General features: G+C 42.0%; 1 pseudogene; it reads left to right on the top strand.

Moving 5' to 3' along the window:
• Positions 1–10,328: 10,328 nt before the first annotated feature.
• LOC147885722 (uncharacterized) lies at positions 10,329–13,353 on the top strand (annotated as a pseudogene).
• Positions 13,354–15,955: the final 2,602 nt, after the last annotated feature.

The raw sequence follows: 15,955 nt of genomic DNA on the forward strand, positions 1-15,955 counted from the left end.
ATCCCATGCATATCTTCAAGAATGTGGCATCTACCATTTGGGAGTATTTGAATGGGACACAAGATTTCGTAGGCATAAGGGAGGATCTGCGTACCACAGGGAGGATGCATGAAGCTTGGCCACAAGAGAGACCAAATGGGCATGTTTTTTTACCTCGTGCACCATGGAGGTTATCAAAGCTAGAGATAGCGGCCGTGAAGTGCACTATTACTACAATTCGTACTCCCACTGGATGCATGAGGTATTTGAAGGGAGCCTTTACAAAGAGTAAGAAAAGAGGTGTAGAGCAATTATATGGCTTGAAATCTCATGATTGGCACAAGATGCTCCAAGTAAGTATTTTATGTGCATAATATCTTTTTCCTTTCAAATTTGTGAGTGAATAATTATAAGCAACTAATCAACCACCTCCTCATGGGTTCAGTTCATACTACCTACTAGCATTTCTCGTAGTGCATCGAAGGATGTGAAAGATTGTATTTACAAGATGGGCGAGGTTGTGAGGTACTTTACATGATACAAAATATGATGCATATCAATGCTCCATGCAACGTGTTCATATTGCTAATATGGTGTACTTTTTCATTTCTAGGTATGTGAGCTCAAAGGAAATAGATCCCACCATGCTTGAGAATGCTCGAGCTATGTCAGTGGAGGTGGTTGTTTAGTGGAGGGGACATTTCCATGTTCTATTCTCACAAGCCAAGTACATCTTATAGTGCATTTGGTGGATGAGATTGCTATATGTGGTACTATACATGCACGATGGTTGTTCTTCCTCGAGCACTTCATGAAGACCTTGAAGGGCTTCGTGAGACAAAATGCAAGGCTTGAAGGTAGCATGGCCGAGGGTTGGTTGGTACAAGAGTCACTTGTATATATTTCTGAGTTTCTTGTTGATGTGGATAGCTCTCTCCCACGACTATGGAGAGATGATGAAGACCTAAGGATGACCTCTATTGTGCCTCAAGGGAAAGGATGCAACAAAGTAATAGACACAGAGTTGCATAATAGTATCAACCTCTATTGCGTGCTTAATAATGATGTGATGAAAAGATGGGTGACAAGATACGAGGATGCAAAGGCAAGAAGACAAGAAGAAAGGGCCCTCTTTCGTACACACCACGGATCTCGTGTGCCATACCCTCAGTATCTAAGAGCACTTCCAAAGGATATTCATGTGGATTGGCTACTTGATGAAATGGAGAAAGCAGAGAAAGACGAGGGGATGCATATCACAATGGAAGAATGGGAGTATGCTAGGGGATGCATGAGCAAGGTCGGTATATAGAATGTTATGCATAAGTTAGGAGCTGTCAATAATTTAGATTGCTTATTTAATTAATTTTTTCTTGGTGTAGTGCACTATGTTCAATGCTATATGGTGTGAGGGCAAGCATTTTTGAACACAACAGATTGATGATAAGAGAAACACACAAGATTGCAGCGTCACTGATAGCTTTGAGGGAGCCAATGGAGCCATGGATGATTATTGTGGCATAATCCAATATATTATTAAGCTTGACTTTCGACGCTTCTTTGTGTATGTTTTGGATGTAAAGTGGTTTAACGACGTGGTGGAAAGGAGCCCTAATGCAACAATCAAATGCCATGCAAGTGGCTTTGTAACTATTGACTCCACAAAGTTTTGGCAAAGTAGGAAGGACACACTAGTACCATTGCAACAATGTGAACAAGTACTCTGCACACATATAAAAATACTTGCTTTTAAATATTTGATACCTTCGATGCAAGGACAATAACATGATTGTATTTGTGTTTGAATTAGGTTGTCTATCAACCAATGGTGGATAATAATAGATGGTGACATGTCATACCTATTATGCCACGTTCCAAAGTGATGTATAGTACATTTATTAATATGGAGCGTATGGAGGATGATCATGGCCATGGAGGTGATGATGACCATGATACGAGAGAGGAGGATGATCATGAGATAGGAGATACAGATATTGAGGCCATTACCCATGAGGATGAGCCTACCATTGGTGATGCTGATTTTGATGAGCACATGAGTAGCACAAGTAGTAGTGGGTTGAATGTATTTGTAGATCTAAAAACTTGTTTGGATTTTGAAGTAGATAGTTTGGCAAGGGTTGATCTCATTGAGGATGAGATTGAACCGTAGCCCATCATTGATATTGGCAAAACTATTTTACATATTGTCTCATTCTCCTCACCTCACTTAATTCTTGTATAAGTGGGCTTGCAAAAAAGCATTGATGTTTTTGTTAAAATTATGTGCTTTGGTAATCATGGGCAATGTTTGGAAAGTAGTGATGTACACCAAAATCTCACTTTCTATATTCTCAGTTTAGCATCTAAATACACGTCTAATTCTCAGTGTAGACACGCAAATAGATGCGCTAATACACGTGCAAATAGATGCGCTGATAAACGCAATGTTAGATGGGCCCATATTTTCTCAGTGTAGATGCACTAATAGATGTCTTAATACACACGCAAATAGACGATCTATTAGACGTGCTATTAGATGCGCCCATAATTTCTCTATTCAAGCAATGCCTATAGATGCACCTACTATTTTGCACATCTATCAAGCGTGTCTATAGTTGCTTTGTGTTATGCATGAGTTCATCATGCTTTCACGTTTCCATATGGAGCAATAAGAGGCTCAATCACATAAATCAAGCTTCCTTAGCTACATGATTTTACAAAAAATTAGATGAAGAGGAGACCCAAAACCAGCCAGTCATATCCTTAAAAACCAAGAGCACAGGATTGTTGTTGCAAGCCTAGTCAATCTTTAGGGATGAATATCTTATCTAATTGATGTCAAGTAAAGTGTCAATATTTTCGTTAAGAGTAAGGCCATCCAATCCACATGCTTTTCTAGTGATAATTATATATGCTCCTGAAATAGACCATAAAGTTGAATATTTGGAAATCACTTGGACAAAAGGTTATTTCCCATATTTGGAAATCACTATGCAATGTCAGTACACCTGTATGAATCCCCAAATCTCCCACTAGCTGATCAAGCCATATAGCCTCCTTGCAACCCTCTGTGGCTACAACATACTCAGCCTCTGTGGTAAACAAAGCAATGCACTTCTGTGCACGAGACATCCACAACACTGCACCATCTGTAAAGGTGAACACATAACCAGAAGTGGATCTCCTACTATCCACATGCCCTCTGCATAGTCTGAATCTATGTACCAAGGTACACGCATGTCTCCTCTACCAAAGCAGATGCACATCTCCTTGGTACCCTTCATGTACGTCCTTGAATGGTACGGTTCATCTTTTCTGCAAGTGGATTTTGCTCTAGAGTACGAGGGGATGTGAGCTCCCTCTTAAAAAATTCCCTACCTACCAATTCTAATAACCCTATATACACTCCTTAAAACTCCATCTAGCACGTCTTATCAAGGAGTATTAGAAAACCCCCTAACTACCAACTCTAATAACCTATATACACCCCTTATCTAAATTTTGAGATGATCAAAGTATCCCTTAAGTGTGAAAAACTTCATTTTTGGATTAAAAGCCCCCTTATGTACTTATATTTTCATAACTCATAAAAATATAAAACACCTTCTATTGATTGCACTTGTTATCTTACATTTTTCTTAGTGCCCCCCCCCCTGCGGGGCTCTTCTCCCTCATGATGCAACATGCTTTAGTCGTCTTTAAGTGCGGTAGAAGGGGAAGGGTAAGAAGCGAGTTTTTTGAGCGAGTTTTTTTTAGCAACTAGCATGTTTTGTTCCAACTTGCACTTAACTGCCTCACAATGCCTCTTTCCTGAATTAGCCATATACCGGCTAACAACTCCCACTACAAATGCAATGTCTGGTCTAGTAGCTATCATAGCATACATAAGACTCCCAACTGATAATGCATAAGGAGCCTTGGCCATCATGGCCCTTTCCTCATCTGATTTGGGACTATCTGTATGACTCAGTTCACATATGGAGGCAATGGAGTACTCACTGCCTTCCCCCCCTCCATATTGAAATGCTGCAATACTTTTGTAACATACTCTTTTTGTGAAATCCAAAGGAGTTTCCTACTCCGATCACACGTGATGCGCATACCAAGAATATGACCTGCAAGTCCCAAATCCTTCATATCAAAGGCCTCATGCAACTTGGCCTTTAATGCATCTAGGTCATAAGTATTCTTGCTAGCCAATAGCATATCATCCACATGTAGTGCCAAGATTATCAGGCTATTATCCTTAGCCCTTTTAGTGTAGAGGCAGTGATTAATTTCACTCCTTCTAAAACCCTAGGACCGAATGAAAGCATCAAACTTTTGATACCATTCTCTAGGCACTTGCTTAAGACCATAGAGACTCTTCTTCAGCTTGCAAACTAAATGCTCTTTGCCCTTTTCTTCAAAGCCTTCCGGCTGCACCATGTAAATTTCCTCATGCAAATCCCCATGCAAGAAAGCTGTCTTGACATCCATCTACATAAGCTCCATATCCTCTGATGCCACTAGTCCAAGCATGCATCTAAGTGTGGTCATCTTCACAACCGGAGAGAATATCTCATCAAAGTCCACACCCTTCTCTTGCTTGAACCCTTTAGCGACCAATCAGGCCTTGTACCGAGGCACATCATCACCTGTGAACTTCATTTTGTAGACCCATTTACATGGCAATGCTTTGCGAAACAAGCTACCTTGTACTCTGCCTCTGTAGAAGAGAGGGCCACAATGGGTTGCTTCTTGCTTACCCAATAGCAAATCCCAGATCCAAGTAAGAAACAATATCCGAAAACTGACTTTCTAGAGTCAACGTCACCTCCCAATCCAAGTCACAGTAGCCAATCAAGGAATCTCCTGATCTAAATGTGATGCCATAGTCAAGAATTCCTTTGAGGTACCCAAGAACTCACATGCCTGCATTCCAATGGTTCTCTCGAGGATGATTCAAGAACTTGCTTAAGACACCAACTGTAAAATTGATGTCAGGCCTAGTATTGCAAAGGAAAGTTAGACTTCCCACTAGTCTTCTATACTTCTTGATGTTGACCAATGGTGAGGCATCTTCTATAGAAAGCCTTGCATTCACCTCCATGGGTGTGACCACATGCTTGCACTCAGTCATGCCAAATGCCTTCAGAATCTCTCAAGTCCCAAGTCTTATTCTTCATAAGTGAACTCATCTTTGATTGCATAGCATACTCCCACTTGCGTTGATCCTCACGCATCATAGCCTCTCTGTAGCAAGAAGGCTCCCCGCAATCAGTAAGCATCACATAGTCTACCCCTGGAACAAACCTATCAGGTGGTCTAGACACTCTAGATGATCTCCTCAAGGGCATTTCAGCTTGCTGTTTCACCTACATATCAGCCACATTTGGCTCATCATTTCCACCAATAGATGATCCATCATCTACCCTTGATTGTATACCTGTGGGAGTACTTGGTGGTACCATTTCTTACACATTTGGTGCATGGACAGCTTGCTGTCTATCAACATATGCACGTGGATTCACATCCTGGAAAGTGATTCTCGTCATTTCCACATCCCTCATGGGTGTCTTATGCATCTTCTTCTTATTGAAGACTACATCATGGCTGCGCATGATCTTCTTTGCTTCTGGATCCCAGAGACAATAGCTCATCTCTCCACTTTCACCATAACCCAGAAAGATGCATTTCCTAGACTTAGGATCTAGCTTCTTTCGAAGCTCTTTTGGCACATGTGCATATGCCTCACACCCAAATATATCCAAATGAGAGTAAGAGGGCTTCTTGCCACTCCATGCCTCTTCAGGAATACCACCATCCAAACTCTGACTAGGTGATCTATTGATCACATGCACTGCAATCTTCATTGCCTCAACCCAAAAACCACCAAAAAGACTTGCATTGGAAAGCATGCATTGCAACCTTTCTTGAATGGTACGGTTCATCTTTTCTGCAACTGGATTTTGCTCTGGAGTACGAGGGAATGTGAGCTCCCTCTTAATCCTAGGTGTATCATAGAAATGCTAAAAGTCATGAGAGAGATACTCTCCACCATTGTCAGTCCGTAGGCATTTAAGCTTCTAGCTGACTGATCATCTAGTGGGAATACGAATTGTAGAAATAGCGCGCTTCACCGCTGCCATCTCTAGCTTTGATAACCTCCATGGTGCACGAGGTAAAAAAACACGCCCATTTGGTCTCTCTTGTGGCCAAGCTTCATGCATCCTCCCTATGGTACATAGATCCTCCCATATGCCTATGGAATCTCGTGTACTCCCATTCAAATGCTCCCAAATAGTAGATGCCACATTCTTGAAGATATGCATGGGATCAAGCAGGTGATTGATCTTGAGGTGGGACCAATATGGTAAACGATAAAAGATGGAGTATCCAAAAAAAATAAAGTTTTAGCCGACAATCTTTATTTCTAGCCAATATAGCACACAATAGTTCCTTGGTCCTCGTGAGCTATGCCTTCTTCCTGATCCTCATCACGTGCATCTAATCCCTGGCCCTGGTGATCACTTGCCTCCGATGATGGGACGCTTGAGCTTTGACCCTAAGAGTGAACCATATAAATTGAAAATTAGATTGGAACTTAAGAATAAAACAATTTAAAAAGTGAGATTACAAGTAGGAGTAGACTTATACCATGCGAGCAACCACCTCAGCCCAATCGACCGTTGCTCCCATTGCCTCTTGCTCAATAAACCACGGCTTTGTTCCTATGCCAAATGCGCATCACGTCTCTACATCTGTAGGAAGATGACACATCGCAGCTTGCTATGGATCCAATTTACGAGAGTTAGAGTTAGCTAAAGTGCATGTAATATGTAGTAAAACAAATAGAACAATACATTAAATGAGAAGAAGTAGACTTACCACAGTTGCCTCAAACACCAACCGTCTGCATGCGCCAAAGTGCGAAGTACCTATGATGTCCAACCATCTCTTCGCAGCCCTCCTCTGACCCTCAAACAATTCAGGATTGTCCCTATTCTTCTTCTTGAAGAATTTCCAATCAGCTTGTTCTGCCCAGCTGGGGTTAGCCAACCCCTTTGTGATGGAAGTACGCAAGGTTGATCTACGATGCTTCAAGGCCAAACCCATGCGCTCTCGCATATAATCCTCATTAAACTCCCAATTTGGTAGGTTAGGTTATTTTTGTTTTAATTCATGGATGACCGTTTGCTTCTTTTGGTCATCTTAATACCGCCAATCCGTAGCAATGCCGCTCTTGAAGTGATGGCTCATCAACCGCCTCATAGTGGCCATCACTACTTTGCCCTTTCCATCTTCTGTTCTCTCTCCGACAGCTGTGATTTTTTGGGAGAGATCCCCTGATGAGTAAGGAGGACTGATGGTAGCAGAGTCAGAAGGAGTGGAAGCTGTGTGAGCACTTCCGGAGCGAGTAGTAGCAATGGGAGTAGGAGAGGGCAAGGGACCTGACAAAAGCTGCCCTTCCTAGTCTTCCTTCCCTTATGAGAGGCACGCACAAGTGATGACCCCTCGGTTGAAGGGGCAAAAGGGGACGGCTGGGCAGTACATCCAGCTGTCAGTGTAGGGGAGGGAATTACTGAGGTCATCTGAGATAGCAGAGAGAAGAATCTCGCTGCCTCCTCATCGCTCATTTGCACTACAAACTCGTCGGGACTCCCGACAAAGTCATGTGCGGCTAACAAAGGAGTTCCCCGAGGGGTAGTCGCAGTGCTACCTAGAAGAGGAGTCGGACTAGGGGTAGTCGTAGTGCTAGGTCTGAGAGGAGTCGGACCAGGGGTAGTCCTCAGGGTAGTCGCCTGAGAGGAATCAAAGTCCTCTGGAGCATATAGATCATGAGCTCTCCTCCTACGAGGCTATCCGTACTCGTCGGATGAGTGACGTGATCCCATGTCTAACATAGACGCAAACATGAAAACAAAAAATAAAAAAAACGGAGACATATGCTCATGCTTATGCTTATGCATGAGCATAAGAACATGAGCATGAAAGAGGGAAAAGAGGGGGAAAAGAGGAGAAGAGAGAAGAAGAGGGAAAGGAAGGAGAGATTGGAAAAGAGGAAAGAGGGAGAGAAAGAGAGAAGAAGAGGGAAAGAGAAAAGAGGAAAAAAGAGACATATGCTCATGCATAAGAGGGAAAGAGAAAAGAGGAAAAAAGAGACATATGCTCATGCTTATGCATGAGCATATGTCTACTTCTCTTATGCTTATGCTTAAGCATAAGCATGAGCATAAGAGATAAGCACAAGCATATGCTCATGCTTATGCTTATGCATGAGCATAAGAGAAGGGGGAAAGAGAGAATAAGAGGGAAAGGAAAGAGGGAAAAGAGGGGGAAAAGAGGAGAAGAGAGAAGAAGAGGGAAAGGAAGGAGAGATTGGAAAAGAGGAAAGAGGGAGAGAAAGAGAGAAGAAGAGGGAAAGAGAAAAGAGGAAAAAAGAGACATATGCAATGAGCATATGTCTACTTCTCTTATGCTCATGCATAAGCATAAGCATGAGCATATGTCTCCTTGTCTTATGCTCATGCTTATCTTTATGCATGAGCATAAGAGAAGGGGGAAAGAGAGAAGAAGAGGGAAAGGAAAGAGGGAAAAAGAGGGAAAGAAAGAGAGAAGAAGAGGAAATGAAAGAGGGAAAAAGAGGAGGAAAGAGATTGAAGGAGAGAAGAAGGAAAGGAGGGAAAGAAGAGGAGAGAAGAGGGAAAGAAGAGAAAAGAGAGGGGAAGAGAGGGTTCCTACACCCATCAATACAGCTAGCGCTTAAGGCGCTAGCTGCAGGCCAATGCAAATAACAAAAATAATAAATGGAAAAAAGAGGAAGCACTTACCTGAAATAGTACGTCCCACTCAGTGTTGTGGACTGGCCCTACAAAAGAGAGGAAACATATCATTTTTCAAATAAGATATTAGAGGAAGGAGGAGATTACAAAAGTAACTTCTTGAAAGGAGGAGATTGAGGAGACAAGGAGAAAGAGAAGGAAGAGAAATACAAAAAAGGGAAAGAAGAGGCGAGTCTTCTTTCTTTCTTGAAATCTTGTTTTTTGTTTCAATCCTTTGAAAACAAGCATGAAAACTAGTTTACAGGTTTAGCAATACAAGGAGAAGCACTCACAAAACTAAAGCTAACAAACAAATAACCTACATTGTTGAAAGAAACTCACCTCTTTAAGAACTTCCTTTCAAGAAACCAAAGAGGAAAAAGGATCGAGAGGGAGTATAGGGCTAGGAGAAGGGTGAGGAGTGGAGAATAGAGTGGGAGGTTGTCGGAAATAGGTGGGAGTCATCGAAAATAGGTGGGAGGAGAGATTGCCTTGGTTACTTGAAAGATTAGAGAGATTGCTAAAGAAAGCACTACACGATGTGAGTGTTGGGTTTTAACCCACAACGTCGCTATATAGCGACACTTTTAATTAAAAATGTCGCTATATAGCGACGGAACAAAGCAAAAAGTCGCTATATAGCGACACTTTAAGTCACTTTTTGTTCTAAAATGAAGGGAAGCTCATAGATGCTATTTTATAATTGTTAATATCTCTTCTTGCAACTTATGTTGTGATTTTATAAGTGTAGATGGAAGGGATGAGTGGAAGCTTGTCCGATGATGTGCCAATTCCTGGGAGCACGAAGTGGATTAGGGAGAGGTTATACTGTCATTGCACTCATTGCAAGCGAGAAGTATGACATCAATGTCGTATTATCATGCACCACTTGCGGATGTATGGGGAGGAGCCTGAACCAATACCCACCGTTGGTGTTGCACGTGTTGATGGACCATCGGTAAGTCAAAGCTATTTAAGTTCGCAGTCTTATTGGATACTAGGAAATACAAGATCTTATATTTACACAAAATATTAAAACACGATGAGGAGGGTGATGAGGGTACACATATACCTTCACACTTTGAGCAAGACTATAGTCTCCCAGATGATGACGAGGGTATGGTCGACATGATGGATTCCATTTTTAGGGGCACTACATCCCATGTACATGTGATGTCAGATTCTAAGGTCAAAATGCGAGAGTTGCAATCAACACAATTTTACGAGGGTGCTAGGATGTCTAAACTACATGCTTGTCTCTCAATCTTGAATCTGCAAGTAAAATATGGGTGGTCAGATACAAGTGTCTCGGCCTTAATGAGGTTAGCTCTTGCTTTAATTTGACTCATTATTTGGATATTGTTTGTTTTGAGAATCATCATGTTTGTTTTGAGAATCATCATTTGGATAGTGTATACTGAATCATCATTGTTTGAAGCCTATGTATGTTTGAGTTGTCATAGGTTGCTCCAGAAGATGTTGCCTGCACCAAATACCATGTCTGCATCAAGAGATGAAGCAAAAAAGATGCTAACAATGGTGGGTATGGATACCATCCATGCTTGCCGTAATGATTGTATTCTCTTTTGTCGTAAGCATGGAGATTTGGCTAGTTGTCCAAAGTGTGGGGAACAATGATATAGAGATGACTTGTGGGTGAGCAGATACCGGTAAAGGTCTTGAGACACTTTCCCATCATTTCAAGAATACAACACATGTTTCGATGCAAATCCATAGCGGAGTTGATGACGTGGCATGCATCTCATCAGTCCACTGATGACACATTGAGGATTCCCATAGATTGTGTAGCTTGGAAGCACATAGATAATCAATGGCTAGACTTTACGAGGGAGGCATGCAACTTACATCTTGGGCTCACCATGGACAATGTGAATCCTTTCGGGTTACGCTCGACATCTTGGTCGACATGGCCCATAGTCGTGGTGAATTACAATATCCCACCATGGCTAACAATATAAAAGGGACACCTCATGCTTGCACTACTTGTGCCAAGAAAGTACAAGGCAAAAAATATGGATGTGTACATGGCACCTTTGATAGAGGAGTTACAGATATTATGGAGAGGAGTGCAGGTCTTTGACATTTCCAGAGCTCCTAAACATACCAATGATATTTTGGTGAGGGGTATATTAATGTGGACCATGGATGGCTACCCAGGATATGCAGAGTGCGCAGGTACGTTATTGTGTCTTTACATGTATAATGAGGGATTATGCTTTTATGACTCTCTTTCGCATGCATGTCTTATACTAACACATTCATGCACGCATGCAGGACTTGTTACAAGTGGGTACCATGCTTGTCCTCTTTGTGGACCGGGTTTGAAAACGCTTGCACACTACTCCAAACATATGATGAAAAATGTTTATGAAGGTCATGCTCGATACCTTCCACTCGACCATCTTGCACGTGGAGGTCAGCTTGATCCACCACCATCATATTTGAAGGCAAGTGACTGGATTCAAGCTTGGAGGGTGAATGGAGAGGAACCTCCTCCTGGAATGAAGAGGCTATCGATCTTTCACGATCTTCCTTATTGGGGTCAGTTACAAATCAATCATCTCTTGGATCCCATGCATATCTTCAAGAATGTGGGGGCTACTATTTGGGCACACTTGGTTGGTTCCAAAGACTCAAGAGGAGTGCGAGAAGACTTGCGTGCTATGAATAGGATGTCTTGTTTGTGGCCCCAAGTGCATGCTTCGGGTAAAGTTGTCCTCCCAAAAGCAACATGGATCCTCTCTACGAGGGAGGAGGCAGCGGTCAAGGCAGACATTGCCTCTTTTCAAACACCGACAGGGTACATGCATTGCTTGAAAGGAGCATTTTCAAAGTACAATAAGCTTAGTGGGCTCAAGTCCCATGATTGGCACAAGGTCTTACAGGTATTCTAAGTAGAATTAGTGTACCGATAATCGTGATGCGTTAGCGTAATTATGATTATGTTATATTGTTGACATGACTTCTTTTCAAACACCCACAGGATACATGCGTTGCTTAAAATGAGCATTTTCAAAGGACAATAAGCTTAGTGGGCTCAAGTCCCATGATTGTCACAAGGTCTTACAGGTATTCTAAGCTGTAGGATTAGTGTACTAATAGACTTGATGCACTAGCATAATTATGATTATGTTATATTATTGACATGAATTCTTTGTTGCTTTGATAGTTCATTCTCCCAATTACAATAAAAGGGTGCTTACAAGAAGATGTTAGAAATGCTATATTCAATATCTGTGGTATTGTGAGGTATGCTTACTATCAAATCGCATTGATTGCATTTTCTTCAATTTAAGCTGATTAATCTGTAGACTGATTATGAAAATATCTTACATGGACATGTGAAATAGGTGGATATCTCAAAAAGAGATCTCCACATTGAGCATCGAGAAGGCTAGGGTGGAATCCATCGAAGCCGTATGATCGAAGCCGTATGCTTGCTTGAGAAGCACTTTTCCTCGAGCATTATGAAAACTCAAGTCCACTTGCTTGTGCACATAGTTGATGAGGTGGCTATAGCAGGTACCGTTCATAGTTGATGGATGTTTTTTCTCGAGTGGTTTATGAAAACTTTAAAGGGATTTGTAAGACAAAGAGCAAGACTAGAAGCAAGCATGGTAGAGGGATGGCTTGTGCAAGAGTTCTTAGTATATATCACAGAGTTTCTTGCATCCATGGATCCCGATATGCCGTAAGCTTGGCATAACAAGAATGATGATCGCATCGTTGGCGAGGTTCCCCAAGGAAAAGGGATTGAAAGAAAGATGAGCGAAGAGCAAACGGAGAAATTCAATAAGTTTTGTATCCTCAATAGCCCTGAGATGCAAAAGTGGATTGAGAGATATGAAGTGGCCAAAGCAGAAAGAATAAATGCAAGGACGAGATTCAGAGTAATGTACAGGTGATCGCAACCATATCCACGGGATCTGGCTCTTCTTGTGATGCTCCACTTTTGTATATGAAATATTTTGGAATATATATCACAGATAGTGTTCAAAAAGGATGGTTTTGATGTTTTGAAGGTTTTGGGAAAGTTTGTTGGTTGAAAAATTTTGGTTTTGTCCATTATGGTGTTAGCTAGATTTTGCGGCTTGATTTTGAGTTGGTTAGAGAAATAATTTGAAGAAACTCTGTATGAGAGAGTTTTAGATCTTGTTGAGTAGAAAAACTTTGTCCTGGTGAAAAATTTTTGGTTCAGTCGTTTGCATGCCTGTATGGAGGTCAGAAGTTGCTAACAAAGTGGTTTTGAGCTAAAAGTGCATCTAGATTTCTGTGTCAAGAGTTGCAGGCATTAGACGGAGGTCGAGATGGAAGAATTAGCCATGAAAGGTCAAATGCAAAGGGAAAAAAGAGGGTCCGATCTTCGAGATGAGCTATTGAGCTTGTCCATTGGATGTATGAGGCAGGCATGGTGATGCTCCGAACAGGGCCATTTTCATGCTATCATAAGCGTACGCTAAAAGAAGGTGAAAAGCACACGCACACTTTTCGAGAAAAGCTGTTTTTGGCCAATTTTGGAGGTTTTTGGCGGCTTATTTTGGAGTCTTAAAAGGATATAAAAGAAGAGGAGATCAGGAGAAGGAGAACACACAATCCAACGCACACATATCAAGGTTGAGCGAAAGAGAAGAGAAGGCACGCATATCGAGGTTGTGCAAGCGAAGAGAAGGCACGCATATCGAGGAACTGCAAAAGTGACAATAGAGCACGCGAATTGAGGCAGCGCAAAGAAGAAGATCCAATCAAGATATTTTGGGAGTGAGAGTGTGATTGAGATTTGATCATTTGATCATTTGATTTGAACATCTTCATGTGAGTGAGAGTGAGAGTGAGAGAGAGTGAGAGAGAGTGTGAGATAGCTCGGGGGTGGACGGGTGGTATCTGTGAAGATAGTGGGAGAGAGGGAAGGAGTCTCACTTGTGGCTTTCTCACATGCACAATGGGGGAATACACACAAAGGTGGAGGCTAAAAACAGTTTTCCTCTTCTTAGTTGTGAAAGCCAAAAGAACTCTAGTACAAAGAAATAGAAGAACCCTATATGAGGGTCTCAAACCAAACTCAACTAACTAAGGTGGCGTACTAACTGAGCCACGAACTAGAGTAGATAAGGATATCTGTCATCCAGCTATTATTCGTGGGCGGTGTACCAACCGCGTCTGTAGCTAACAAGTCGGTGACATAAATGCATAACGGTCACCCTGGCATATCACGAGTGGAGCTCAATATCTCAACACTCCCCCTCGAGCTCAATCCCAATTCATGCACACCAAACAGGTCTCTGAATTTGTGCAGCTTCTCTGTGTCCAATGCTTTCGTGAATATGTCAGCTACCTAATCCTCTGTGCTGACATAAACTAGATCAATAAGACCTAGTAAAACCTTCTCTCGCACATAGTGATAATGCACCTCAATGTGCTTTGTTCTAGCATGATAGACTGGGTTAGTGTATACTACTCATGTTGTCACAATAAATGACAACTGGCCCATCTGTAGACTGATGCATATCATAGAGTAGCTTATGCAACCAAGCTACCTCGCATGCAGCCATTGCTGCACCCCTGTACTTAGCCTCTGTGCTTGACAAGGCAATTGTAGGCTATTTCTTGCAACTCCAAGTGACTGCAGCACTCCCAAAAGAGAGCACATATCCACTGGTAGATTGTCTATCAGAAATACTACCAGCCCAATCAGCATCAGTGTATCCATGCAACTGTATCTGAACCCTAGCCTCATAGAATAGTCCATACTGCAATGTGGACTTCACATACCTGAGTATGTGTCTAGCCGCATCCAAATGCAGTTTCCTTGGAGCCTGCATAAACTGACTTACCAATCCAATAGCATAGCTTAAATCTAGCCTGGTAATAGTCATATAAATCAAACTTCCTACTATGCGTCTATACATAGTAGGGTCTTCCGGAAGCTCACCTGCATCTGTGCTCAGCTTCACATTCTACTCCAAAGGAACTGAAATAGGCTTACAGCCTGTCATCCCATATTTGGACAGCATGTCCAATCCATACTGCCTCTGCAAGAGCTGTATCCCACTTGGTGATCTAATCACCTCAATGCCCAAGAAATAACGCAGCTCTCCCAAATCCTTCATCTCAAACTTCTGCTTCAATAGCATTTTCACATGAAGAATATCTTCATCACTATCACCTGTGATGATCAAATCATCAACATAAATGACAAGCAGCATAACCCCAGCATAATCCCTTTCTCTGTTTTTCTCACATAGAGTGAGAAATCTGCCTTGGAAATCTGAAAGCCAATAGTGACAAGATATTGTCCTATCTTGTCAGACCATGCTCTAGGTGCTTGCTTAAGGCCATACAAGGCTTTCTTAAACTTGCAAACAAACTCAGGATGAATAGCATGAACATAACCTGGTGGCTGCTCCATAAAGACCTCTTCTTGCAAATCACCATGCAAGAAGGCATTCTTTACATCCATCTGGTGTAAAGACCATCCCTTTGATGTAGCCATAGCAATGACTGCTCTTACAGTTGCCATCCTTGCAACCGGATTGAATGTTTCTTCATAATCAATGCCATATGTCTGTGCATACCCCTTGACAACTAATCTTGCCTTGTATCTATTCACAGAACCATCTGCATTGTGCTTGATCTTATAAACCCACTTACAGCCAATTGCATTCTTGTCTTTAGGAAAAGGCACCAATTCCCATGTAGCATTTTCTTCCAAGGCATCCATTTCTTCATCCATGGCTTTCTCCCATTTTTCATTTCCCATGGCTTGCTCAAAAGAAGTGGGTTATGGTTCCTGTATCACTTTGACCATATAGGCATAGTGAATGGCTGTAAATCCATCATATTTCAGCCTATCCACAGGATACCTAGCTCTGGTAGACCTGTGCAAAATAGGCTCACTTCCAGGTGCTCTCAAAACATCCCTGGTCTTCCTTACTCTAGGTGTAACAACAGAAGGAATACCCAACTCATCATCAATGCTCTAATCTGAGCCACTGGATTCAACATCCACATAAGAGTGACCTGCATTCACATCAAACATGGGCTGATCTACCTTCTCTTTTCCTTTTTGTGATACCTGCATACCACTATCTGCATTGCTTTGAGGAGATTCTCCTGATCTCAATCTACCTGTCCATGGCAAAGTATGTGAACCA

The sequence above is a fragment of the Dipteris shenzhenensis genome, chromosome 25 (genome assembly GCF_047967505.1).
Source record: "Dipteris shenzhenensis isolate YYH24624 ecotype China chromosome 25, Dip_SZ_1.0, whole genome shotgun sequence".
Lineage (NCBI taxonomy): Eukaryota > Viridiplantae > Streptophyta > Polypodiopsida > Gleicheniales > Dipteridaceae > Dipteris > Dipteris shenzhenensis.